At 43.8% G+C, this 25,994-nt stretch overlaps 5 non-coding genes across 5 annotated transcripts; all 5 read right to left on the reverse strand.

Annotated features, from left to right (window-relative positions):
• Window positions 1-3,512: 3,512 nt before the first annotated feature.
• On the reverse strand, window positions 3,513-3,584 carry TRNAH-GUG (transfer RNA histidin (anticodon GUG)). The gene has a single exon. It is a non-coding gene; the product is annotated as a tRNA-His (tRNA).
• Window positions 3,585-5,471: 1,887 nt separating this feature from the next.
• On the reverse strand, window positions 5,472-5,543 carry TRNAH-GUG (transfer RNA histidin (anticodon GUG)). Its single transcript has one exon. It is a non-coding gene; the product is annotated as a tRNA-His (tRNA).
• A 4,684-nt stretch (window positions 5,544-10,227) lies between these two features.
• On the reverse strand, window positions 10,228-10,299 carry TRNAH-GUG (transfer RNA histidin (anticodon GUG)). Its single transcript has one exon. It is a non-coding gene; the product is annotated as a tRNA-His (tRNA).
• Window positions 10,300-14,983: 4,684 nt separating this feature from the next.
• TRNAH-GUG (transfer RNA histidin (anticodon GUG)) lies at window positions 14,984-15,055 on the reverse strand. The gene has a single exon. It is a non-coding gene; the product is annotated as a tRNA-His (tRNA).
• Window positions 15,056-19,733: 4,678 nt separating this feature from the next.
• TRNAH-GUG (transfer RNA histidin (anticodon GUG)) lies at window positions 19,734-19,805 on the reverse strand. The gene has a single exon. It is a non-coding gene; the product is annotated as a tRNA-His (tRNA).
• Between the last annotated feature and the right edge of the window lie 6,189 nt (window positions 19,806-25,994).

The raw sequence follows: 25,994 nt of genomic DNA on the forward strand, positions 1-25,994 counted from the left end.
GCGTAGACTTTTAAGAAACTTTTTCAAACTTCTCTTCGACTGATCCCAAGATTAATACACATTTTAACACATCCTGGCGCAGAGGGCGCTATTTCAACGGAGTCTTTCTTCATCTCTGGTTTCTGATGCTCCACAATTACTGATGCATGTGAATGCTCTTTAAGAGACTGATTGTGTTGCAGGAGGCCCGGGCGTCCGCGATGCTTGTGAGTACATACTGTGCCGAGAAAAGGCACAGAGCTCACATAAAGGCAGCAGACACAGGGCTCAATTACAGGCAGCAGACACAGAGCTCACATACAGGCAGCAGACACAGAGCTCACACACAGTCAGCAGACACAGAGCTCACATAAAGGCAGCAGACACATAGCTCACATACAGGCAGCAGACACAGGGCTCAAATAAGGCAGCAGATACAGATCTCACATACAGCAGGCACAGAGCTCGCAGGCAGCAGACACAGAGCTCACACACAGCAGACACAGTGCTGACGTACAGCACAAAGATGGAAAAGCACTTTCACACTCTCTTCTCTATTTCGCTCTTTCAGGGCCGCAGTTTTCCTGTCCTCACACGAGTACACCAGTCTGTTGTGTCCATTTCTAAAACCAAGCAGATGGTTATTTCTAATCTGTCCCTCGTCCTTTCATCATTCATATTGTTAGTAAACTACACATTTGATTTCCTGTACTGTCACATTCTTCTGACTTGTAGAATCAAAAGAGTACAGCCATTTAAAGACAGGCAGAGATCGAGAGATGATGGATTAAACAAAAGCAGCAGCAGGTGTGTGAAGGATGGATAAAATAACCAGCACTGCTGCAGCCACAGAGAAAAAAATGTGTAACATCATCTACACTACCACCTATACCACATTCCACCCTACACTACATGCAAATTAACTAACAACCACACCTTACATCAACCTAACCGATACATACAAATTACCCCTTCACCGAATATATACTCTATCATACACCACCCAATTCATTGGTGCTCTTTCCATTGACACCCTACACCAGAAGCACCTATACCTTTATTCCAAGCCATCTACATACGATGACCAGCTCCCATCATTCACACCATGAAGACAACATCACCGCTACCCTCTACCTCTATCTAGAACCAAAACTGCATAAACACTAACCACTATGCCATCACATTACATCACTCTCACACGCTACACCAAACAGCATATTTTAAACACCTACACCTGTTACTTCCTCATATAGCTGACACCAACACATCCTTCACACCGCCTGCCCTGCACCCCACTGCTTCCTCCATTAACAATCCTCCACCATCTACACTACACCTATAATCTACACCCTTGATTACAATCTACAACCTCTTTACCGTCTCTGATACCCTCAACATACTATGCCACTTGCACCCATAAATCATGTGGGAAATGTTACACCACAAACATCCTACAACTATTTCTTTGAGCAACAGAAGGTACACAGTATAAGACACAACACAGATTCTCAATACATACAATTATTTTTTGTTCTGACAATTTAAACTTCCACACACCCCACACCATTCACACCGCCTACAGCACCATCTGCAGGATATAGCACCTGCTACACCCCCTACGTGGTTCACTGTCACCTACTGCACCTGCACCATTCACACCCTACAGTGAATGCCTGAACACTATACACCACCAGTACATTTATCCTTACACCAGCAGTCCCCAGCAGACCATACATCGCCTTTACTGCACCGGTGCTGCTCTTTGGTGAGTGGGTTTTTTGGGTGGAGGACTAAGAGCAGACAGCAGTGCTTACTCCGCTCTAGTGAATGCAACTCTCATCTCTTAAATCCCCCAAGCACTGCCATAAACACCTTCTACCAGTACATTTCTTCCATCACATGCCTCACACCACATTCACTCTAAAATTGCAAGTCGGAAAATTCTTAAAGTGCTTCTGCCTCTTATTTTGGTAAAACGAGCCAAGAAAGTGTTTGGTGGAAGGCATGAGGGGGTATAACAGGATTAACAGTAATACAGTTGAAGAAGTCAGAATGAAATGCTGAAATCCTGGAAAAAGACAAATTAACGTGTTAGCAAATGTCCATGTAAAGAACAGTACATGAAATGTGACAAGAAAAGGTGGGTTAGTCCTTATCTTTGTGGTGTTTCCTAATTTCATTTGGGTATGCAAGGGTTTTATATGAAAGTTATGTTCAAAAGCAAATATCCAAAATAATATTTGCAGTAAAACAAATGTTTTACTAAATAAAAGACTTTAAAATGAGGAATATAGAAAATGGTAATTTTAGTGTTAATTTTGCACCAAGAGTATTCTTTAGGGAAACAGAAGATATTGAAGACCCATCAGTAGAACTTAAATGCTGTAGCATATAAAAGCCACCATATTTGCAGTAGGAAGTTTTTAATCCCAGCTGTATGATTTGACTATTAAATTCTCTTTCTTTCTTTGTCAAAGTAGCAATGATTTCCAAATGAAAAATGTTTAACTATGTACGTGTAAGGATCACTGACTGACAAGTATTTGCTGATTGAAATGCATTGCTCCTGGCTTCTTCTTGCCAGACATTCCTGCTTATTTTTTTCAAGAAATTTAGGGGCATATTTACAAGTCCCACTGGAGCATCACTTTTTGTGACACTCTGGTGGCATTGTGCACTCTGCAGCTCACATTGACGGAGCAGATTGCCATTAAAGATAGTTTTTGTGCAGGATGGTGCCCCTTCCTGCATAAAAACAATCTTCCCCGCAACACAGCCATCCTTGCACCATGGCACAAGGATGGCTGTGTTGGCGCTCGGCAGCTATTTTAGCACCAGGGCAGAGAGAGACACAGGGATGCGCCGTATTCTTTTAAATATGGTGCATCACTGCATTTTAGAAGTGATGCAGCGCTGTGCTGCAAATTTTGGCGCAGCAGGCCCTTCGCTACTTCTAGTAAATGTGCCCCTAACTGTTATGATCTGTTTCCCTTACTAGCCAGACTGCTTCCTTCTTAACACCTCACTCAGCGACTTCGTTCACCTGTAGATTCTACAGAGATGTGTACCCAGGCTGTACCCAAAAAGCTTTGCAAAACCCTATTAATTTGGACTCCTTTTCAGCAGCGCCCCCTTAACTACTGCTGCGCCTTCAGATTCAAAGATGTCTTCTCCCAATGTATTTGTGGCTGGCAATATGGGGCTGAGCGGAAATCCCTCTGCTCTTAGCGAGTGATGGCCTGGGCATCCTTGTGGTACCTTAAAGGGTACATCTTCCTGCTAGCATTACTGGCTCTCGATGTGAGGTCCAGAATGCAATGCTTCTAATGTGCTTTTGTGAAGACACAAATTTGCTTTCAGTTACATTGTCTTGCCACTTTCAAGGAGGCAGGATCTGAGCCGAAGCAATCTAGCGCACTTTTAGAGCGAATAAACATTTTGATACTATTTAATTTGTGAAATCACTATCGCCTTTATAATTATGTGGTAAAAGAAAATGAGACACCCAACTGCCGTGACATTGCCACCCGCAATGCCGTGACTCGGATTCGAACCGAGGTTGCTGCGGCCACAACGCAGAGTACTAACCACTATACGATCACGGCGAGCTACTTGGGCTCTCTGACAAATGCTGAATGTGCCTCCTTCAGCTTTCAGTCAAGCAACCTCATCTCTTCCAGAGATGGGCTGATGCCCTTCATTTCTTCCCCCCAATGGTATGGGCTTCTCTCTCCCAGGCGTCAGTGGCAGATTTGAGGTCAGACCTTACAGAAACATCCTTCCTCAAGCTGGTGGAGAACATCAAAGGCAATTGAAAATAGCATCTCACCAATAGTTTTACTTCTATCACAGATGCTCACACTCACGTGACACCTTCCTCGGTTACCCACCCTGACTAATTAAGCACGTGCAGTGTGTTTTTCTCACCTCCTCTGTGACTAAAGTATAAGTAGGCGCAGTCTGAGAATTGGAAGAACTTCTTCTGTTACTTTTGCATCAAGACCAGTAGAAGGGAGAAAGGGGAGTGGGGTGTTTGCGGGAAAACTCAAGAGAAACACAAGAGCAGACAAAGCTGGAGCTGGAGAACAAGGTAAGCGGAGTAGATGAGCGGGGGAGAAATGGTAGAGGTACTTCTGGATCCAACGCAAGGAGATAGGTGTTATTTCCAACTTGACAGAAGAAAAGCAAATGTTGGTGTAAATGGGTGGTAGACGAATCTTAAGAGCTGAGGAGAGAAAATGGACGGAGCTGCAAGAAAACAGGTTTAAATCATAGATGGTGAAAAGCAAAGGCAGAATGTGCCAAAAGGCTCACGGCAGTCAGCAGGATTCGAACCAGCGTGAGAGACCACAATGGATTTCTAGCTCAGGGCCTTAACCACTGGGCCACGAACACCTGTTGTGTGAGATCAGAGTTTCATGAGGTGCAATAGATCAATGAGCCCAAAGGCCAGTGTTGTCATGATGAAATGGTACTCTATTGCATTCTTTTCTAAAAAATTGCATTTTTCGTGCCAGACATTCCTGCTTATTCTTCTTGCCAGACATTCCTGCTTATTTTTTTCAAGAAATTTAGGGGCATATTTACAAGTCCCACTGGAGCATCACTTTTTGTGACACTCTGGTGGCGCTGTGCACTCTGCAGCTCACATTGACGGAGCAGATTGCCATTAAAGATAGTTTTTGTGCAGGATGGTGCCCCTTCCTGCATAAAAACAATCTTCCCCGCAACACAGCCATCCTTGCACCATGGCACAAGGATGGCTGTGTTGGCGCTCGGCAGCTATTTTAGCACCAGGGCAGAGAGAGACACAGGGATGCGCCGTATTCTTTTAAATATGGTGCATCACTGCATTTTAGAAGTGATGCAGCGCTGTGCTGCAAATTTTGGCGCAGCAGGCCCTTCGCTACTTCTAGTAAATGTGCCCCTAACTGTTATGATCTGTTTCCCTTACTAGCCAGACTGCTTCCTTCTTAACACCTCACTCAGCGACTTCGTTCACCTGTAGATTCTACAGAGATGTGTACCCAGGCTGTACCCAAAAAGCTTTGCAAAACCCTATTAATTTGGACTCCTTTTCAGCAGCGCCCCCTTAACTACTGCTGCGCCTTCAGATTCAAAGATGTCTTCTCCCAATGTATTTGTGGCTGGCAATATGGGGCTGAGCGGAAATCCCTCTGCTCTTAGCGAGTGATGGCCTGGGCATCCTTGTGGTACCTTAAAGGGTACATCTTCCTGCTAGCATTACTGGCTCTCGATGTGAGGTCCAGAATGCAATGCTTCTAATGTGCTTTTGTGAAGACACAAATTTGCTTTCAGTTACATTGTCTTGCCACTTTCAAGGAGGCAGGATCTGAGCCGAAGCAATCTAGCGCACTTTTAGAGCGAATAAACATTTTGATACTATTTAATTTGTGAAATCACTATCGCCTTTATAATTATTTGGTAAAAGAAAAGGAGACACCCAACTGCTGTGACATTGCCACCCGCAATGCCGTGACTCGGATTCGAACCGAGGTTGCTGCGGCCACAACGCAGAGTACTAACCACTATACGATCACGGCGAGCTACTTGGGCTCTCTGACACATGCTGAATGTGCCTCCTTCAGCTTTCAGTCAAGCAACCTCATCTCTTCCAGAGATGGGCTGATGCCCTTCATTTCTTCCCCCCAATGGTATGGGCTTCTCTCTCCCAGGCGTCAGTGGCAGATTTGAGGTCAGACCTTACAGAAACATCCTTCCTCAAGCTGGTGGAGAACATCAAAGGCAATTTAAAATAGCATCTCACCAATAGTTTTACTTCTATCACAGATGCTCACACTCACGTGACACCTTCCTCGGTTACCCACCCTGACTAATTAAGCACGTGCAGTGTGTTTTTCTCACCTCCTCTGTGACTAAAGTATAAGTAGGCGCAGTCTGAGAATTGGAAGAACTTCTTCTGTTACTTTTGCATCAAGACCAGTAGAAGGGAGAAAGGGGAGTGGGGTGTTTGCGGGAAAACTCAAGAGAAACACAAGAGCAGACAAAGCTGGAGCTGGAGAACAAGGTAAGCGAAGGAGATGAGCGGCGGAGAAATGGTAGAAGTACTTCTGGATCCAACGCAAGGAGATAGGTGTTATTTCCAACTTGACAGAAGAAAAGCAAATGTTGGTGTAAATGGGTGGAAGACGAATCTTAAGAGCTGAATAGAGAAAATGGACGGAGCTGCAAGAAAACAGGTTTAAATCATAGATGGTGAAGAGCAAAGGCAGAATGTGCCAAAAGGCTCACGGCAGTCAGCAGGATTCGAACCAGCGTGAGAGACCCCAATGGATTTCTAGCTCAGGGCCTTAACCACTGGGCCACGAACACCTGTTGTGTGAGATGAGAGTTTCATGAGGTGCAATAGATCAATGAGCCCAAAGGCCAGTGTTGTCATGATGAAATGGTACTCTATTGCATTCTTTTCTAAAAAATTGCATTTTTCGTTTTGAGTTTATTCGATTACCATAGATAAACATATCGAACAAATGTAAAACGCTGCTGTGTCTCGTTCATTAACATCATACACTCTCCGCCCCCATGTGCTGTGGGGCAGGAGCCTCTTTTATCAGCCAGAAAAGGACGTCTAATTAGAATTCTGTTCACGCAACTTCATCTGGATGAGGGAGGCGACCACCAGAGTCAAACTTCATCACTTATTTTGATCCCACGGTAGAGTGTACAGGAACAGATGCGAATAAATGTAAAACCTGCGTAGACTTTTAAGAAACTTTTTCAAACTTCTCTTCGACTGATCCCAAGATTAATACACATTTTAACACATCCTGGCGCAGAGGGCGCTATTTCAACGGAGTCTTTCTTCATCTCTGGTTTCTGATGCTCCACAATTACTGATGCATGTGAATGCTCTTTAAGAGACTGATTGTGTTGCAGGAGGCCCGGGCGTCCGCGATGCTTGTGAGTACATACTGTGCCGAGAAAAGGCACAGAGCTCACATAAAGGCAGCAGACACAGGGCTCAATTACAGGCAGCAGACACAGAGCTCACATACAGGCAGCAGACACAGAGCTCACACACAGTCAGCAGACACAGAGCTCACATAAAGGCAGCAGACACATAGCTCACATACAGGCAGCAGACACAGGGCTCAAATAAGGCAGCAGATACAGATCTCACATACAGCAGGCACAGAGCTCGCAGGCAGCAGACACAGAGCTCACACACAGCAGACACAGTGCTGACGTACAGCACAAAGATGGAAAAGCACTTTCACACTCTCTTCTCTATTTCGCTCTTTCAGGGCCGCAGTTTTCCTGTCCTCACACGAGTACACCAGTCTGTTGTGTCCATTTCTAAAACCAAGCAGATGGTTATTTCTAATCTGTCCCTCGTCCTTTCATCATTCATATTGTTAGTAAACTACACATTTGATTTCCTGTACTGTCACATTCTTCTGACTTGTAGAATCAAAAGAGTACAGCCATTTAAAGACAGGCAGAGATCGAGAGATGATGGATTAAACAAAAGCAGCAGCAGGTGTGTGAAGGATGGATAAAATAACCAGCACTGCTGCAGCCACAGAGAAAAAAATGTGTAACATCATCTACACTACCACCTATACCACATTCCACCCTACACTACATGCAAATTAACTAACAACCACACCTTACATCAACCTAACCGATACATACAAATTACCCCTTCACCGAATATATACTCTATCATACACCACCCAATTCATTGGTGCTCTTTCCATTGACACCCTACACCAGAAGCACCTATACCTTTATTCCAAGCCATCTACATACGATGACCAGCTCCCATCATTCACACCATGAAGACAACATCACCGCTACCCTCTACCTCTATCTAGAACCAAAACTGCATAAACACTAACCACTATGCCATCACATTACATCACTCTCACACGCTACACCAAACAGCATATTTTAAACACCTACACCTGTTACTTCCTCATATAGCTGACACCAACACATCCTTCACACCGCCTGCCCTGCACCCCACTGCTTCCTCCATTAACAATCCTCCACCATCTACACTACACCTATAATCTACACCCTTGATTACAATCTACAACCTCTTTACCGTCTCTGATACCCTCAACATACTATGCCACTTGCACCCATAAATCATGTGGGAAATGTTACACCACAAACATCCTACAACTATTTCTTTGAGCAACAGAAGGTACACAGTATAAGACACAACACAGATTCTCAATACATACAATTATTTTTTGTTCTGACAATTTAAACTTCCACACACCCCACACCATTCACACCGCCTACAGCACCATCTGCAGGATATAGCACCTGCTACACCCCCTACGTGGTTCACTGTCACCTACTGCACCTGCACCATTCACACCCTACAGTGAATGCCTGAACACTATACACCACCAGTACATTTATCCTTACACCAGCAGTCCCCAGCAGACCATACATCGCCTTTACTGCACCGGTGCTGCTCTTTGGTGAGTGGGTTTTTTGGGTGGAGGACTAAGAGCAGACAGCAGTGCTTACTCCGCTCTAGTGAATGCAACTCTCATCTCTTAAATCCCCCAAGCACTGCCATAAACACCTTCTACCAGTACATTTCTTCCATCACATGCCTCACACCACATTCACTCTAAAATTGCAAGTCGGAAAATTCTTAAAGTGCTTCTGCCTCTTATTTTGGTAAAACGAGCCAAGAAAGTGTTTGGTGGAAGGCATGAGGGGGTATAACAGGATTAACAGTAATACAGTTGAAGAAGTCAGAATGAAATGCTGAAATCCTGGAAAAAGACAAATTAACGTGTTAGCAAATGTCCATGTAAAGAACAGTACATGAAATGTGACAAGAAAAGGTGGGTTAGTCCTTATCTTTGTGGTGTTTCCTAATTTCATTTGGGTATGCAAGGGTTTTATTTGAAAGTTATGTTCAAAAGCAAATATCCAAAATAATATTTGCAGTAAAACAAATGTTTTACTAAATAAAAGACTTTAAAATGAGGAATATAGAAAATGGTAATTTTAGTGTTAATTTTGCACCAAGAGTATTCTTTAGGGAAACAGAAGATATTGAAGACCCATCAGTAGAACTTAAATGCTGTAGCATATAAAAGCCACCATATTTGCAGTAGGAAGTTTTTAATCCCAGCTGTATGATTTGACTATTAAATTCTCTTTCTTTCTTTGTCAAAGTAGCAATGATTTCCAAATGAAAAATGTTTAACTATGTACGTGTAAGGATCACTGACTGACAAGTATTTGCTGATTGAAATGCATTGCTCCTGGCTTCTTCTTGCCAGACATTCCTGCTTATTTTTTTCAAGAAATTTAGGGGCATATTTACAAGTCCCACTGGAGCATCACTTTTTGTGACACTCTGGTGGCATTGTGCACTCTGCAGCTCACATTGACGGAGCAGATTGCCATTAAAGATAGTTTTTGTGCAGGATGGTGCCCCTTCCTGCATAAAAACAATCTTCCCCGCAACACAGCCATCCTTGCACCATGGCACAAGGATGGCTGTGTTGGCGCTCGGCAGCTATTTTAGCACCAGGGCAGAGAGAGACACAGGGATGCGCCGTATTGTTTTAAATATGGTGCATCACTGCATTTTAGAAGTGATGCAGCGCTGTGCTGCAAATTTTGGCGCAGCAGGCCCTTCGCTACTTCTAGTAAATGTGCCCCTAACTGTTATGATCTGTTTCCCTTACTAGCCAGACTGCTTCCTTCTTAACACCTCACTCAGCGACTTCGTTCACCTGTAGATTCTACAGAGATGTGTACCCAGGCTGTACCCAAAAAGCTTTGCAAAACCCTATTAATTTGGACTCCTTTTCAGCAGCGCCCCCTTAACTACTGCTGCGCCTTCAGATTCAAAGATGTCTTCTCCCAATGTATTTGTGGCTGGCAATATGGGGCTGAGCGGAAATCCCTCTGCTCTTAGCGAGTGATGGCCTGGGCATCCTTGTGGTACCTTAAAGGGTACATCTTCCTGCTAGCATTACTGGCTCTCGATGTGAGGTCCAGAATGCAATGCTTCTAATGTGCTTTTGTGAAGACACAAATTTGCTTTCAGTTACATTGTCTTGCCACTTTCAAGGAGGCAGGATCTGAGCCGAAGCAATCTAGCGCACTTTTAGAGCGAATAAACATTTTGATACTATTTAATTTGTGAAATCACTATCGCCTTTATAATTATTTGGTAAAAGAAAAGGAGACACCCTACTGCCGTGACATTGCCACCCGCAATGCCGTGACTCGGATTCGAACCGAGGTTGCTGCGGCCACAACGCAGAGTACTAACCACTATACGATCACGGCGTGCTACTTGGGCTCTCTGACACATGCTGAATGTGCCTCCTTCAGCTTTCAGTCAAGCAACCTCATCTCTTCCAGAGATGGGCTGATGCCCTTCATTTCTTCCCCCCAATGGTATGGGCTTCTCTCTCCCAGACGTCAGTGGCAGATTTGAGGTCAGACCTTACAGAAACATCCTTTCTCAAGCTGGTGGAGAACATCAATGGCAATTGAAAATAGCATCTCACCAATAGTTTTACTTCTATCACAGATGCTCACACTCACGTGACACCATCCTCGGTTACCCACCCTGACTAATTAAGCACGTGCAGTGTGTTTTTCTCACCTCCTCTGTGACTAAAGTATAAGTAGGCGCAGTCTGAGAATTGGAAGAACTTCTTCTGTTACTTTTGCATCAAGACCAGTAGAAGGGAGAAAGGGGAGTGGGGTGTTTGCGGGAAAACTCAAGAGAAACACAAGAGCAGACAAAGCTGGAGCTGGAGAACAAGGTAAGCGAAGGAGATGAGCGGCGGAGAAATGGTAGAAGTACTTCTGGATCCAACGCAAGGAGATAGGTGTTATTTCCAACTTGACAGAAGAAAAGCAAATGTTGGTGTAAATGGGTGGAAGACGAGTCTTAAGAGCTAAGGAGAGAACATGGACGGAGCTGCAAGAAAACAGGTTTAAATCATAGATGGTGAAGAGCAAAGGCAGAATGTGCCAAAAGGCTCACGCCAGTCAGCACGATTCGAACCAGCGTGAGAGACCCCAATGGATTTCTAGCTCAGGGCCTTAACCACTGGGCCACGAACACCTGTTGTGTGAGATGAGAGTTTCATGAGGTGCAATAGATCAATGAGCCCAAAGGCCAGTGTTGTCATGATGAAATGGTACTCTATTGCATTCTTTTCTAAAAAATTGCATTTTTCGTTTTGAGTTTATTCGATTACCATAGATAAACATATCGAACAAATGTAAAACGCTGCTGTGTCTCGTTCATTAACATCATACACTCTCCGCCCCCATGTGCTGTGGGGCAGGAGCCTCTTTTATCAGCCAGAAAAGGACGTCTAATTAGAATTCTGTTCAGGCAACTTCATCTGGATGAGGGAGGCGACCACCAGAGTCAAACTTCATCACTTATTTTGATCCCACGGTAGAGTGTACAGGAACAGATGCGAATAAATGTAAAACCTGCGTAGACTTTTAAGAAACTTTTTCAAACTTCTCTTCGACTGATCCCAAGATTAATACACATTTTAACACATCCTGGCGCAGAGGGCGCTATTTCAACGGAGTCTTTCTTCATCTCTGGTTTCTGATGCTCCACAATTACTGATGCATGTGAATGCTCTTTAAGAGACTGATTGTGTTGCAGGAGGCCCGGGCGTCCGCGATGCTTGTGAGTACATACTGTGCCGAGAAAAGGCACAGAGCTCACATAAAGGCAGCAGACACAGGGCTCAATTACAGGCAGCAGACACAGAGCTCACATACAGGCAGCAGACACAGAGCTCACACACAGTCAGCAGACACAGAGCTCACATAAAGGCAGCAGACACATAGCTCACATACAGGCAGCAGACACAGGGCTCAAATAAGGCAGCAGATACAGATCTCACATACAGCAGGCACAGAGCTCGCAGGCAGCAGACACAGAGCTCACACACAGCAGACACAGTGCTGACGTACAGCACAAAGATGGAAAAGCACTTTCACACTCTCTTCTCTATTTCGCTCTTTCAGGGCCGCAGTTTTCCTGTCCTCACACGAGTACACCAGTCTGTTGTGTCCATTTCTAAAACCAAGCAGATGGTTATTTCTAATCTGTCCCTCGTCCTTTCATCATTCATATTGTTAGTAAACTACACATTTGATTTCCTGTACTGTCACATTCTTCTGACTTGTAGAATCAAAAGAGTACAGCCATTTAAAGACAGGCAGAGATCGAGAGATGATGGATTAAACAAAAGCAGCAGCAGGTGTGTGAAGGATGGATAAAATAACCAGCACTGCTGCAGCCACAGAGAAAAAAATGTGTAACATCATCTACACTACCACCTATACCACATTCCACCCTACACTACATGCAAATTAACTAACAACCACACCTTACATCAACCTAACCGATACATACAAATTACCCCTTCACCGAATATATACTCTATCATACACCACCCAATTCATTGGTGCTCTTTCCATTGACACCCTACACCAGAAGCACCTATACCTTTATTCCAAGCCATCTACATACGATGACCAGCTCCCATCATTCACACCATGAAGACAACATCACCGCTACCCTCTACCTCTATCTAGAACCAAAACTGCATAAACACTAACCACTATGCCATCACATTACATCACTCTCACACGCTACACCAAACAGCATATTTTAAACACCTACACCTGTTACTTCCTCATATAGCTGACACCAACACATCCTTCACACCGCCTGCCCTGCACCCCACTGCTTCCTCCATTAACAATCCTCCACCATCTACACTACACCTATAATCTACACCCTTGATTACAATCTACAACCTCTTTACCGTCTCTGATACCCTCAACATACTATGCCACTTGCACCCATAAATCATGTGGGAAATGTTACACCACAAACATCCTACAACTATTTCTTTGAGCAACAGAAGGTACACAGTATAAGACACAACACAGATTCTCAATACATACAATTATTTTTTGTTCTGACAATTTAAACTTCCACACACCCCACACCATTCACACCGCCTACAGCACCATCTGCAGGATATAGCACCTGCTACACCCCCTACGTGGTTCACTGTCACCTACTGCACCTGCACCATTCACACCCTACAGTGAATGCCTGAACACTATACACCACCAGTACATTTATCCTTACACCAGCAGTCCCCAGCAGACCATACATCGCCTTTACTGCACCGGTGCTGCTCTTTGGTGAGTGGGTTTTTTGGGTGGAGGACTAAGAGCAGACAGCAGTGCTTACTCCGCTCTAGTGAATGCAACTCTCATCTCTTAAATCCCCCAAGCACTGCCATAAACACCTTCTACCAGTACATTTCTTCCATCACATGCCTCACACCACATTCACTCTAAAATTGCAAGTCGGAAAATTCTTAAAGTGCTTCTGCCTCTTATTTTGGTAAAACGAGCCAAGAAAGTGTTTGGTGGAAGGCATGAGGGGGTATAACAGGATTAACAGTAATACAGTTGAAGAAGTCAGAATGAAATGCTGAAATCCTGGAAAAAGACAAATTAACGTGTTAGCAAATGTCCATGTAAAGAACAGTACATGAAATGTGACAAGAAAAGGTGGGTTAGTCCTTATCTTTGTGGTGTTTCCTAATTTCATTTGGGTATGCAAGGGTTTTATATGAAAGTTATGTTCAAAAGCAAATATCCAAAATAATATTTGCAGTAAAACAAATGTTTTACTAAATAAAAGACTTTAAAATGAGGAATATAGAAAATGGTAATTTTAGTGTTAATTTTGCACCAAGAGTATTCTTTAGGGAAACAGAAGATATTGAAGACCCATCAGTAGAACTTAAATGCTGTAGCATATAAAAGCCACCATATTTGCAGTAGGAAGTTTTTAATCCCAGCTGTATGATTTGACTATTAAATTCTCTTTCTTTCTTTGTCAAAGTAGCAATGATTTCCAAATGAAAAATGTTTAACTATGTACGTGTAAGGATCACTGACTGACAAGTATTTGCTGATTGAAATGCATTGCTCCTGGCTTCTTCTTGCCAGACATTCCTGCTTATTTTTTTCAAGAAATTTAGGGGCATATTTACAAGTCCCACTGGAGCATCACTTTTTGTGACACTCTGGTGGCATTGTGCACTCTGCAGCTCACATTGACGGAGCAGATTGCCATTAAAGATAGTTTTTGTGCAGGATGGTGCCCCTTCCTGCATAAAAACAATCTTCCCCGCAACACAGCCATCCTTGCACCATGGCACAAGGATGGCTGTGTTGGCGCTCGGCAGCTATTTTAGCACCAGGGCAGAGAGAGACACAGGGATGCGCCGTATTCTTTTAAATATGGTGCATCACTGCATTTTAGAAGTGATGCAGCGCTGTGCTGCAAATTTTGGCGCAGCAGGCCCTTCGCTACTTCTAGTAAATGTGCCCCTAACTGTTATGATCTGTTTCCCTTACTAGCCAGACTGCTTCCTTCTTAACACCTCACTCAGCGACTTCGTTCACCTGTAGATTCTACAGAGATGTGTACCCAGGCTGTACCCAAAAAGCTTTGCAAAACCCTATTAATTTGGACTCCTTTTCAGCAGCGCCCCCTTAACTACTGCTGCGCCTTCAGATTCAAAGATGTCTTCTCCCAATGTATTTGTGGCTGGCAATATGGGGCTGAGCGGAAATCCCTCTGCTCTTAGCGAGTGATGGCCTGGGCATCCTTGTGGTACCTTAAAGGGTACATCTTCCTGCTAGCATTACTGGCTCTCGATGTGAGGTCCAGAATGCAATGCTTCTAATGTGCTTTTGTGAAGACACAAATTTGCTTTCAGTTACATTGTCTTGCCACTTTCAAGGAGGCAGGATCTGAGCCGAAGCAATCTAGCGCACTTTTAGAGCGAATAAACATTTTGATACTATTTAATTTGTGAAATCACTATCGCCTTTATAATTATTTGGTAAAAGAAAAGGAGACACCCTACTGCCGTGACATTGCCACCCGCAATGCCGTGACTCGGATTCGAACCGAGGTTGCTGCGGCCACAACGCAGAGTACTAACCACTATACGATCACGGCGTGCTACTTGGGCTCTCTGACACATGCTGAATGTGCCTCCTTCAGCTTTCAGTCAAGCAACCTCATCTCTTCCAGAGATGGGCTGATGCCCTTCATTTCTTCCCCCCAATGGTATGGGCTTCTCTCTCCCAGACGTCAGTGGCAGATTTGAGGTCAGACCTTACAGAAACATCCTTTCTCAAGCTGGTGGAGAACATCAATGGCAATTGAAAATAGCATCTCACCAATAGTTTTACTTCTATCACAGATGCTCACACTCACGTGACACCTTCCTCGGTTACCCACCCTGACTAATTAAGCACGTGCAGTGTGTTTTTCTCACCTCCTCTGTGACTAAAGTATAAGTAGGCGCAGTCTGAGAATTGGAAGAACTTCTTCTGTTACTTTTGCATCAAGACCAGTAGAAGGGAGAAAGGGGAGTGGGGTGTTTGCGGGAAAACTCAAGAGAAACACAAGAGCAGACAAAGCTGGAGCTGGAGAACAAGGTAAGCGAAGGAGATGAGCGGCGGAGAAATGGTAGAAGTACTTCTGGATCCAACGCAAGGAGATAGGTGTTATTTCCAACTTGACAGAAGAAAAGCAAATGTTGGTGTAAATGGGTGGAAGACGAATCTTAAGAGCTAAGGAGAGAAAATGGACGGAGCTGCAAGAAAACAGGTTTAAATCATAGATGGTGAAGAGCAAAGGCAGAATGTGCCAAAAGGCCCACGCCAGTCAGCACGATTCGAACCAGCGTGAGAGACCCCAATGGATTTCTAGCTCAGGGACTTAACCACTGGGCCACGAACACCTGTTGTGTGAGATTAGAGTTTCATGAGGTGCAATAGATCAATGAGCCCAAAGGCCAGTGTTGTCATGATGAAATGGTACTCTATTGCATTCTTTTCTAAAAATTGCATTTTTCGTTTTGAGTTTATTTGATTACCATAGATAAACATATCGAACAAATGTAAAACGCTGCTGTGTTTCGTTCATTAACATCATACACTCTCCGCCCCATGTGCTGTGGGGCAGGAGCCTCTTTTATCAGCCAGAAAAGGACGTCTAATTAGAATTCTGTTCAGCAACTTCATCTGGATGAGGGAGGCGACCACAAGAGTCAAACTTCATCACTTATTTTGATCCCACGGTAGAGTGTACAGGAACAGATGCGAATAAATGTAAAACCTGCGTAGACTTTTAAGAAACTTTTTGAAACTTCTCTTCGACTTATCCCAAGATGAATACACATTTTAACACATCCTGGCGCAGAGAGCGCTATTTCAACGGAGTCTTTCTTCATCTCTGGTTTCTGATGCTCCACAATTACTGATGCATGTGAATGCTCTTTAAGAGACTGATTGTGTTGCAGGAGGCCCGGGCGTCCGCGATGCTTGTGAGTACATACTGTGCCGAGAAAAGGCACAGAGCTCACATAAAGGCAGCAGACACAGGGCTCAATTACAGGCAGCAGACACAGAGCTCACATACAGGCAGCAGACACAGAGCTCACACACAGTCAGCAGACACAGAGCTCACATAAAGGCAGCAGACACATAGCTCACATACAGGCAGCAGACACAGGGCTCAAATAAGGCAGCAGATACAGAGCTCACATACAGCAGGCACAGAGCTCGCAGGCAGCAGACACAGAACTCACACACAGCAGACACAGTGCTGACGTACAGCACAAAGATGGAAAAGCACTTTCACACTCTCTTCTCTATTTCGCTCTTTCAGGGCCGCAGTTTTCCTGTCCTCACACGAGTACACCAGTCTGTTGTGTCCATTTCTAAAACCAAGCAGATGGTTATTTCTCATCTGTCCCTCGTCCTTTCATCATTCATATTGTTAGTAAACTACACATTTGATTTCCTGTACTGTCACATTCTTCTGACTTGTGGAATCAAAAGAGTACAGCCATTTAAAGACAGGCAGAGATCGAGAGATGATGGATTAAACAAAAGCAGCAGCAGGTGTGTGAAGGATGGATGAATAACCAGCACTGCTGCAGCCACAGAGAAAAAAATGTGTAACATCATCTACACTACCACCTATACCACATTCCACCCTACACTACATGCAAATTAACTAACAACCACACCTTACATCAACCTAACCGATACATACAAATTACCCCTTCACCGAATATATACTCTATCATACACCACCCAATTCATTGGTGCTCTTTCCATTGACACCCTACACCAGAAGCACCTATACCTTTATTCCAAGCCATCTACATACGATGACCAGCTCCCATCATTCACACCATGAAGACAACATCACCGCTACCCTCTACCTCTATCTAGAACCTAAACTGCATAAACACTAACCACTATGCCATCACATTACATCACTCTCACACGCTACACCAAACAGCATATTTTAAACACCTACACCTGTTACTTCCTCATATAGCTGACACCAACACATCCTTCACACCGCCTGCCCTGCACCCCACTGCTTCCTCCATTAACAATCCTCCACCAGCTACACTACACCTATAATCTACACCCTTGATTACAATCTACAACCTCTTTACCGTCTCTGATACCCTCAACATACTATGCCACTTGCACCCATAAGTCATGTGGGAAATGTTACACCACAAACATCCTACAACTATTTCTTTGAGCAACAGAAGGTACACAGTATAAGACACCACACAGATTCTCAATAGATACAATTATTTTTTGTTGTGACAATTTAAACTTCCACACAGCCCACACCATTCACACCGCCTACAGCACCATCTGCAGGATATAGCACCTGCTACACCCCCTACGTGGTTCACTGTCACCTACTGCACCTGCACCATTCACACCCTACAGTGAATGCCTGAACACTATACACCACCATTACATTTATCCTTACACCAGCAGTCCCCAGCAGACCATACATCGCCTTTACTGCACCGGTGCTGCTCTTTGGTGAGTGGGTTTTTTGGGTGGAGGACTAAGAGCAGACAGCAGTGCTTACTCCACTCTAGTGAATGCAACTCTCATCTCTTAAATCCCCCAAGCACTGCGATAAACACCTTCTACCAGTACATTTCTTCCATCACATGCCTCACACCACATTCACTCTAAAATTGCAAGTCGGAAAATTCTTAAAGTGCTTCTGCCTCTTATTTTGGTAAAACGAGCCAAGAAAGTGTTTGGTGGAAGGCATGAGGGGGTATAACAGGATTAACAGTAATACAGTTGAAGAAGTCAGAATGAAATGCTGAAATCCTGGAAAAAGACAAATTAACGTGTTAGCAAATGTCCATGTAAAGAACAGTACATGAAATGTGACAAGAAAAGGTGGGTTAGTCCTTATCTTTGTGGTGTTTCCTAATTTCATTTGGGTATGCAAGGGTTTTATATGAAAGTTATGTTCAAAAGCAAATATCCAAAATAATATTTGCAGTAAAACAAATGTTTTACTAAATAAAAGACTTTAAAATGAGGAATATAGAAAATGGTAATTTTAGTGAAATTTTGCACCAAGAGTATTCTTTAGGGAAACAGAAGATATTGAAGACCCATCGGTAGAACTTAAATGCTGTAGTATATAAAAGCCACCATATTTGCAGTAGGAAGTTTTTAATCCTAGCTGTATGATTTGACTATTAAATTATCTTTCTTTCTTTGTCAAAGTAGCAATGATTTCCAAATGAATTTTTTTTAACTATGTACGTGTAAGGATCATTGACTGACAAGTATTTGCTGATTGAAATGCATTGCTCCTGGCTTCTTCTTGCCAGACATTCCTGCTTATTTTTTTCAAGAAATTAGGGGCATATTTACAAGTCCCACTGGAGCATCACTTTTTGTGACACTCTGGTGGCGCTGTGCACTCTGTAGCTCACATTGACGGAGCAGATTGCCATTAAAGATAGTTTTTGTGCAGGATGGTGCCCCTTCCTGCATAAAAACAATCTTCCCCGCAACACAGCCATCCTTGCACCATGGCACAAGGATGGCTGTGTTGGCGCTCGGCAGCTATTTTAGCACCAGGGCAGAGAGAGACACAGGGATGCGCCGTATTCTTTTAAATATGGTGCATCGCTGCTTTTTAGAAGTGATGCAGCGCTGTGCTGCAAATTTTGGCACAGCAGGCCCTTCGCTACTTCTAGTAAATATGCCCCTAACTGTTATGATCTTTTACCCTTACTAGCCAGACTGCTTCCTTCTTAACACCTCACTCAGCGACTTCGTTCACCTGTAGATTCTACAGAGATGTGTACCCAGGCTGTACCCAAAAAGCTTTGCAAAACCCTATTAATTTGGACTCCTTTTCAGCAGCGCCCCCTTAACTACTGCTGCGCCTTCAGATTCAAAGATGGCTTCTCCCAATGTATTTGTGGCTGGCAATATGGGGCTGAGCGGATATCCCTCTGCTATTAGCGAGGGATGGCCTGGGCATCCTTGTGGTACCTTAAAGGGGACATCTTCCTGCTAGCATTACTGGCTCTCGATGTGAGGTCCAGAATGCAATGCTTCTAATGTGCTTTTGTGAAGACACAAATTTGCTTTCAATTACATTGTCTTGCCACTTTCAAGGAGGCAGGATCTGAGCCGAAGCAATCTAGCGCACTTTTAGAGCGAATAAACATTTTGATACTATTTAATTTGTGAAATCACTATCGCCTTTATAATTATGTGGAAAAAGAAAAGGAGACGCCCAACTGCCATGACATTGCCACCCACAATGCCGTGACTCGGATTCGAACCGAGGTTGCTGCGGCCACAACGCAGAGTACTAACCACTATACGATCACGGCGAGCTACTTGGGCTCTCTGACAAATGCTGAATGTGCCTCCTTCAGCTTTCAGTCAAGCAACCTCATCTCTTCCAGAGATGGGCTGATGCCCTTCATTTCTTCCCCCCAATGATATGGGCTTCTCTCTCCCAGGCATCAGTGGCAGATTTGAGGTCAGACCTTACAGAAACATCTTTCCTCAAGCTGGTGGAGAACATCAAAGGCAATTGAAAATAGCATCTCACCAATAGTTTTACTTCTATTACAGATGCTCACACTCACGTGACACCTTCCTCGGTTACCCACCCTGACTAATTAAGCACGTGCAGTGTGTTTTTCTCACCTCCTCTGTGACTAAAGTATAAGTAGGTGCAGTCTGAGAATTGGAAGAACTTCTTCTGTTACTTTTGCATCAAGACCAGTAGAAGGGAGAAGGGGGAGTGGGGTGTTTGCGGGAAAACTCAAGAGAAACACAAGAGCAGACAAAGCTGGAGCTGGAGAACAAGGTAAGCGAAGGAGATGAGCGGCGGAGAAATGGTAGAAGTACTTCTGGATCCAACGCAAGGAGATAAGTGTTATTTCCAACTTGACAGAAGAAAAGCAAATGTTGGTGTAAATGGGTGGAAGATGAATCTTAAGAGCTGAGGAGAGAAAATGGACGGAGCTGCGAGAAAACAGGTTTAAATGATAGATGGTGAAGAGCAAAGGCAGAATGTGCCAAAAGGCTCATGACAGTCAGCAGGATTCGAACCAGCACAAGAGACCCCAATGGATTTCTAGCTCAGGGCCTTAACCACTGGGCCACGAACACCTGTTGTGTGAGATCAGAGTTTCATGAGGTGTAATAGATCAATGAGCCCAAAGGCCAGTGTTGTCATGATGAAATGGTACTCTATTGCATTCTTTTCTAAAAAATTGCAATTTTCGTTTTGAGTTTATTCGATTACCATAGATAAACATATCGAACAAATGTAAAACGCTGCTGTGTCTCGTTCATTAACATCATACACTCTCCGCCCCCATGTGCTGTGGGGCAGGAGCCTCTTTTATGAGCCAGAAAAGGACGTCTAATTAGAATTCTGTTCACGCAACTTCATCTGGATGAGGGAGGCGACCACCAGAGTCAAACTTCATCACTTATTTTGATCCCACGGTAGAGTGTACAGGAACAGATGCGAATAAATGTAAAACCTTCATAGACTTTTAAGAAACTTTTTCAAACTTCTCTTCGACTGATCCCAAGATTAATACACATTTTAACACATCCTGGCGCAGAGGGCGCTATTTCAATGGAGTCTTTCTTCTTCTCTGGTTTCTGATGCTCCACAATTACTGATGCATGTGAATGCTCTTTAAGAGACTGATTCTGTTGCAGGAGGCCCGGGCGTCCGCAATGCTTGTGAGTACATACTGTGCAGAGAAAAGGCACAGAGCTCACATAAAGGCAGCAGACACAGGGCTCAATTACAGGCAGCAGACACAGAGCTCACATACAGGCAGCAGACTCATAGCTCACACACAGTCAGCAGACACAGAGCTCACATAAAGGCAGCAGACACATAGCTCACATACAGGCAGCAGACACAGGGCTCAAATAAGGCAGCAGATACAGAGCTCACATACAGCAGGCACAGAGCTCGCAGGCAGCAGACACAGAACTCACACACAGCAGACACAGTGCTGACGTACAGCACAAAGATGGAAAAGCACTTTCACACTCTCTTCTCTATTTCGCTCTTTCAGGGCCGCAGTTTTCCTGTCCTCACACGAGTACACCAGTCTGTTGTGTCCATTTCTAAAACCAAGCAGATGGTTATTTCTAATCTGTCCCTCGTCCTTTCATCATTCATATTGTTAGTAAACTACACATTTGATTTCCTGTACTGTCACATTCTTCTGACTTGTAGAATCAAAAGAGTACAGCCATCTAAAGACAGGCAGAGATCGAGAGATGATGGATTAAACAAAAGCAGCAGCAGGTGTGTGAAGGATGGATGCATAACCAGCACTGCTGCAGCCACAGAGAAAAAAATGTGTAACATCATCTACACTACCACCTATACCACATTCCACCCTACACTACATGCAAATTAACTAACAACCACACCTTACATCAACCTAACCGATACATACAAATTACCCCTTCACCGAATATATACTCTATCATACACCACCCAATTCATTGGTGCTCTTTCCATTGACACCCTACACCAGAAGCACCTATACCTTTATTCCAAGCCATCTACATACGATGACCAGCTCCCATCATTCACACCATGAAGACAACATCACCGCTACCCTCTACCTCTATCTAGAACCTAAACTGCATAAACACTAACCACTATGCCATCACATTACATCACTCTCACACGCTACACCAAACAGCATATTTTAAACACCTACACCTGTTACTTCCTCATATAGCTGACACCAACACATCCTTCACTCCGCCTGCCCTGCACCCCACTGCTTCCTCCATTAACAATCCTCCACCATCTACACTACACCTATAATCTACACCCTTGATTACAATCTACAACCTCTTTACCGTCTCTGATACCCTCAACATACTATGCCACTTGCACCCATAAATCATGTGGGAAATGTTACACCACAAACATCCTACAACTATTTCTTTGAGCAACAGAAGGTACACAGTATAAGACACCACACAGATTCTCAATAGATACAATTATTTTTTGTTGTGACAATGTAAACTTCCACACACCCCACACCATTCACACCGCCTACAGCACCATCTGCAGGATATAGCACCTGCTACACCTCCTACGTGGTTCACTGTCACCTACTGCACCTGCACCATTCACACCCTACAGTGAATGCCTGAACACTATACACCACCAGTACATTTATCCTTACACCAGCAGTCCCCAGCAGACCATACATCGCCTTTACTGCACCGGTGCTGCTCTTTGGGGAGTGAGTTTTTTGGGTGGAGGACTAAGAGCAGACAGCAGTGCTTACTCTGCTCTAGTGAATGCAAATCTCATCTCTTAAATCCCCCAAGCACTGCCATAAACACCTTCTACCAGTACATTTCTTCCATCACATGCCTCACACCACATTCACTCTAAAATTGCAAGTCGGAAAATTCTTAAAGTGCTTCTGCCTCTTATTTTGGTAAAACGAGACAAGAAAGTGTTTGGTGGAAGGCATGAGGTGTTATAACAGGATTAACAGTAATACAGTTGAAGAAGTCAGAATGAAATGCTGAAATCCTGGAAAAAGACAAATTAACGTGTTAGCAAATGTCCATGTAAAGAACAGTACATGAAATGTGACAAGAAAAGGTGGGTTAGTCCTTATCTTTGTGGTGTTTCCTAATTTCATTTGGGTATGCAAGGGTTTTATATGAAAGTTATGTTAAAAAGCAAATATCCAAAATAATATTTGCAGTAAAACAAATGTTTTACTAAATAAAAGACTTTAAAATGAGGAATATAGAAAATGATAATTTTAGTGTTAATTTTGCACCAAGAGTATTCTTTAGGGAAACAGAAGATATTGAAGACCCATCGGTAGAACTTAAATGCTGTAGCATATAAAAGCCACCATATTTGCAGTAGGAAGTTTTTAATCCCAGCTGTATGATTTGACTATTAAATTCTCTTTCTTTCTTTGTCAAAGTAGCAATGATTTCCAAATGAAAAATGTTTAACTATGTACGTGTAAGGATCACTGACTGACAAGTATTTGCTGATTGAAATGCATTGCTCCTTGCTTCTTCTTGCCTGACATTCCTGCTTATATTTTTCAAGAAATTTAGGGGCATATTTACAAGTCCCACTGGAGCGTCACTTTTTGTGACACTCTGGTGGCGCTGTGCACTCTGCAGCTCACATTGACGGAGCAGATTGCCATTAAAGATAGTTTTTGTGCAGGATGGTGCCCCTTCCTGCATAAAAACAATCTTCCCCGCAACACAGCCATCCTTGCACCATGGCACAAGGATGGCTGTGTTGGCGCTCAGCAGCTATTTTAGCACCAGGGCAGAGAGAGACACAGGGATGCGACGTATTCTTTTAAATATGGTGCATCACTGCATTTTAGAAGTGATGCAGCACTGTGCTGCAAATTTTGGCGCAGCAGGCCTTTCGCTACTTCTAGTAAATATGCCCCTAACTGTTATGATCTTTTACCATTACTAGCCAGACTGCTTCCTTCTTAACACCTCACTCAGCGACTTCGTTCACCGGTAGATTCTACAGAGATGTGTACCCAGGCTGTACCCAAAAAGCTTTGCAAAACCCTATTAATTTGGATTCCTTTTCAGCAGCGCCCTCTTAACTACTGCTGGGCCTTCAGATTCAAAGATGGCCTCTCCCAATCTATTTGTGGCTGGCAATATGGGGCTGAGCGGAAATCCCTCTGCTATTAGCGAGGGATGGCCTGGGCATCCTTGTGGTACCTTAAAGGGGACATCTTCCTGCTAGCATTACTGGCTCTCGATGTGAGGTCCAGAATGCAATGCTTCTAATGTGCTTTTGTAAAGACACAAATTTGCTTTCAGTTCCATTGTCTTGCATATTTCAAGGAGGCAGGATCTGAGCCGAAGCAATCTAGCGCACTTTTAGAGCGAATAAACATTTTGATACTATTTAATTTGTGAAATCTCTATAGCATTTATAATTATGCGGTAAAAGAAAAGGAGACGCCCAACTGCTGTGACATTGCCACCAGCAATGCTGTGACTCAGATTCAAACCGAGGTTGCTGCGGCCACAACGCAGAGTACTAACCACTATACGATCAAAGGGAGCTACTTGGGCTCTCTGACAAATGCTGAATGTGCCTCCTTCAGCTTTCAGTCAAGCAACCTCATCTCTTCCAGAGATGGGCTGATGCCCTTCATTTCTTCCCCCCAATGGTATGGGCTTCTCTCTCCCAGGCGTCAGTGGCAGATTTGAGGTCAGACCTTACAGAAACATCCTTCCTCAAGCTGGTGGAGAACATCAAAGGCAATTGAAAATAGCATCTCACCAATAGCTTTACTTCTATCACAGATGCTCACACTCACGTGACACCTTCCTCGGTTACCCACCCTGACTAATTAAGCACGTGCAGTGTGTTTTTCTCACCTCCTCTGTGACTAAAGTATAAGTAGGCGCAGTCTGTGAATTGGAAGAACTTCTTCTGTTACTTTTGCATCAAGACCAGTAGAAGGGAGAAAGGGGAGTGGGGTGTTTGCGGGAAAACTCAAGAAAAACACAAGAGTAGACAAAGCTGGAGCTGGAGAACAAGGTAAGCGAAGTAGATGAGTGGCGGAGAAATGGTAGAAGTACTTCTGGATCCAACGCAAGGAGATAAGTGTTATTTCCAACTTGACAGAAGAAAAGCAAATGTTGGTGTAAATGGGTGGAAGACGAATCTTAAGAGCTGAGGAGAGAAAATGGACGGAGCTGCGAGAAAACAGGTTTAAATGATAGATGGTGAAGAGCAAAGGCAGAATGTGCCAAAAGGCTCACGGCAGTCAGCAGGATTCGAACCAGCGCGAGAGACCCCAATGGATTTCTATTTCAGGGTCTTAACCACTGGGCCACGAACACCTATTGTGTGAGATCAGAGTTTCATGAGGTGTAATAGATCAATGACCCCAAAGGCCAGTGGTGTCTTGATGAAATGGTACTCTATTGCTTTCTTTTCTAAAAAATTGCATTTTTCGTTTTGAGTTTATTCGATTACCATAGGTAAACATATTGAACAAATGTAAAACGCTGCTGTGTCTCGTTCATTAACAAAATACACTCTCCGCCCCATGTGCTGTGGGGCAGGAGCCTCTTTTATCAGCCAGAAAAGGACGTATAATTAGAATTCTGTACACGCAACTTCATCTGGATGAGGGAGGCGACCACCAGAGTCAAACTTCATCACTTATTTTGATCCCACGATAGAGTGTACAGGAACAGATGCGAAAAAAAGGAAAAACCTGCGTAGACTTAACTTCTCTTCGACTGATCCCAAGATTAATACACATTTTAACACATCCTGGCGCATAGAGCACTATTTCAACGGAGTCTTTCTTCTCTGGTTTCTGATGCTCCACAATTACTGATGCATGTGAATGCTCTTTAAGAGACTGATTGTGTTGCAGGAGGCCCGGGCGTCCGCGATGCTTGTGAGTACATACTGTGCCAAGAAAAGGCACAGAGCTCACATAAAGGCAGCAGACACAGGGCTAAATTACAGGCAG

The sequence above is a fragment of the Pleurodeles waltl genome, chromosome 12, assembly GCF_031143425.1.
Source record: "Pleurodeles waltl isolate 20211129_DDA chromosome 12, aPleWal1.hap1.20221129, whole genome shotgun sequence".
NCBI classification, from domain to species: Eukaryota; Metazoa; Chordata; class Amphibia; order Caudata; family Salamandridae; genus Pleurodeles; species Pleurodeles waltl.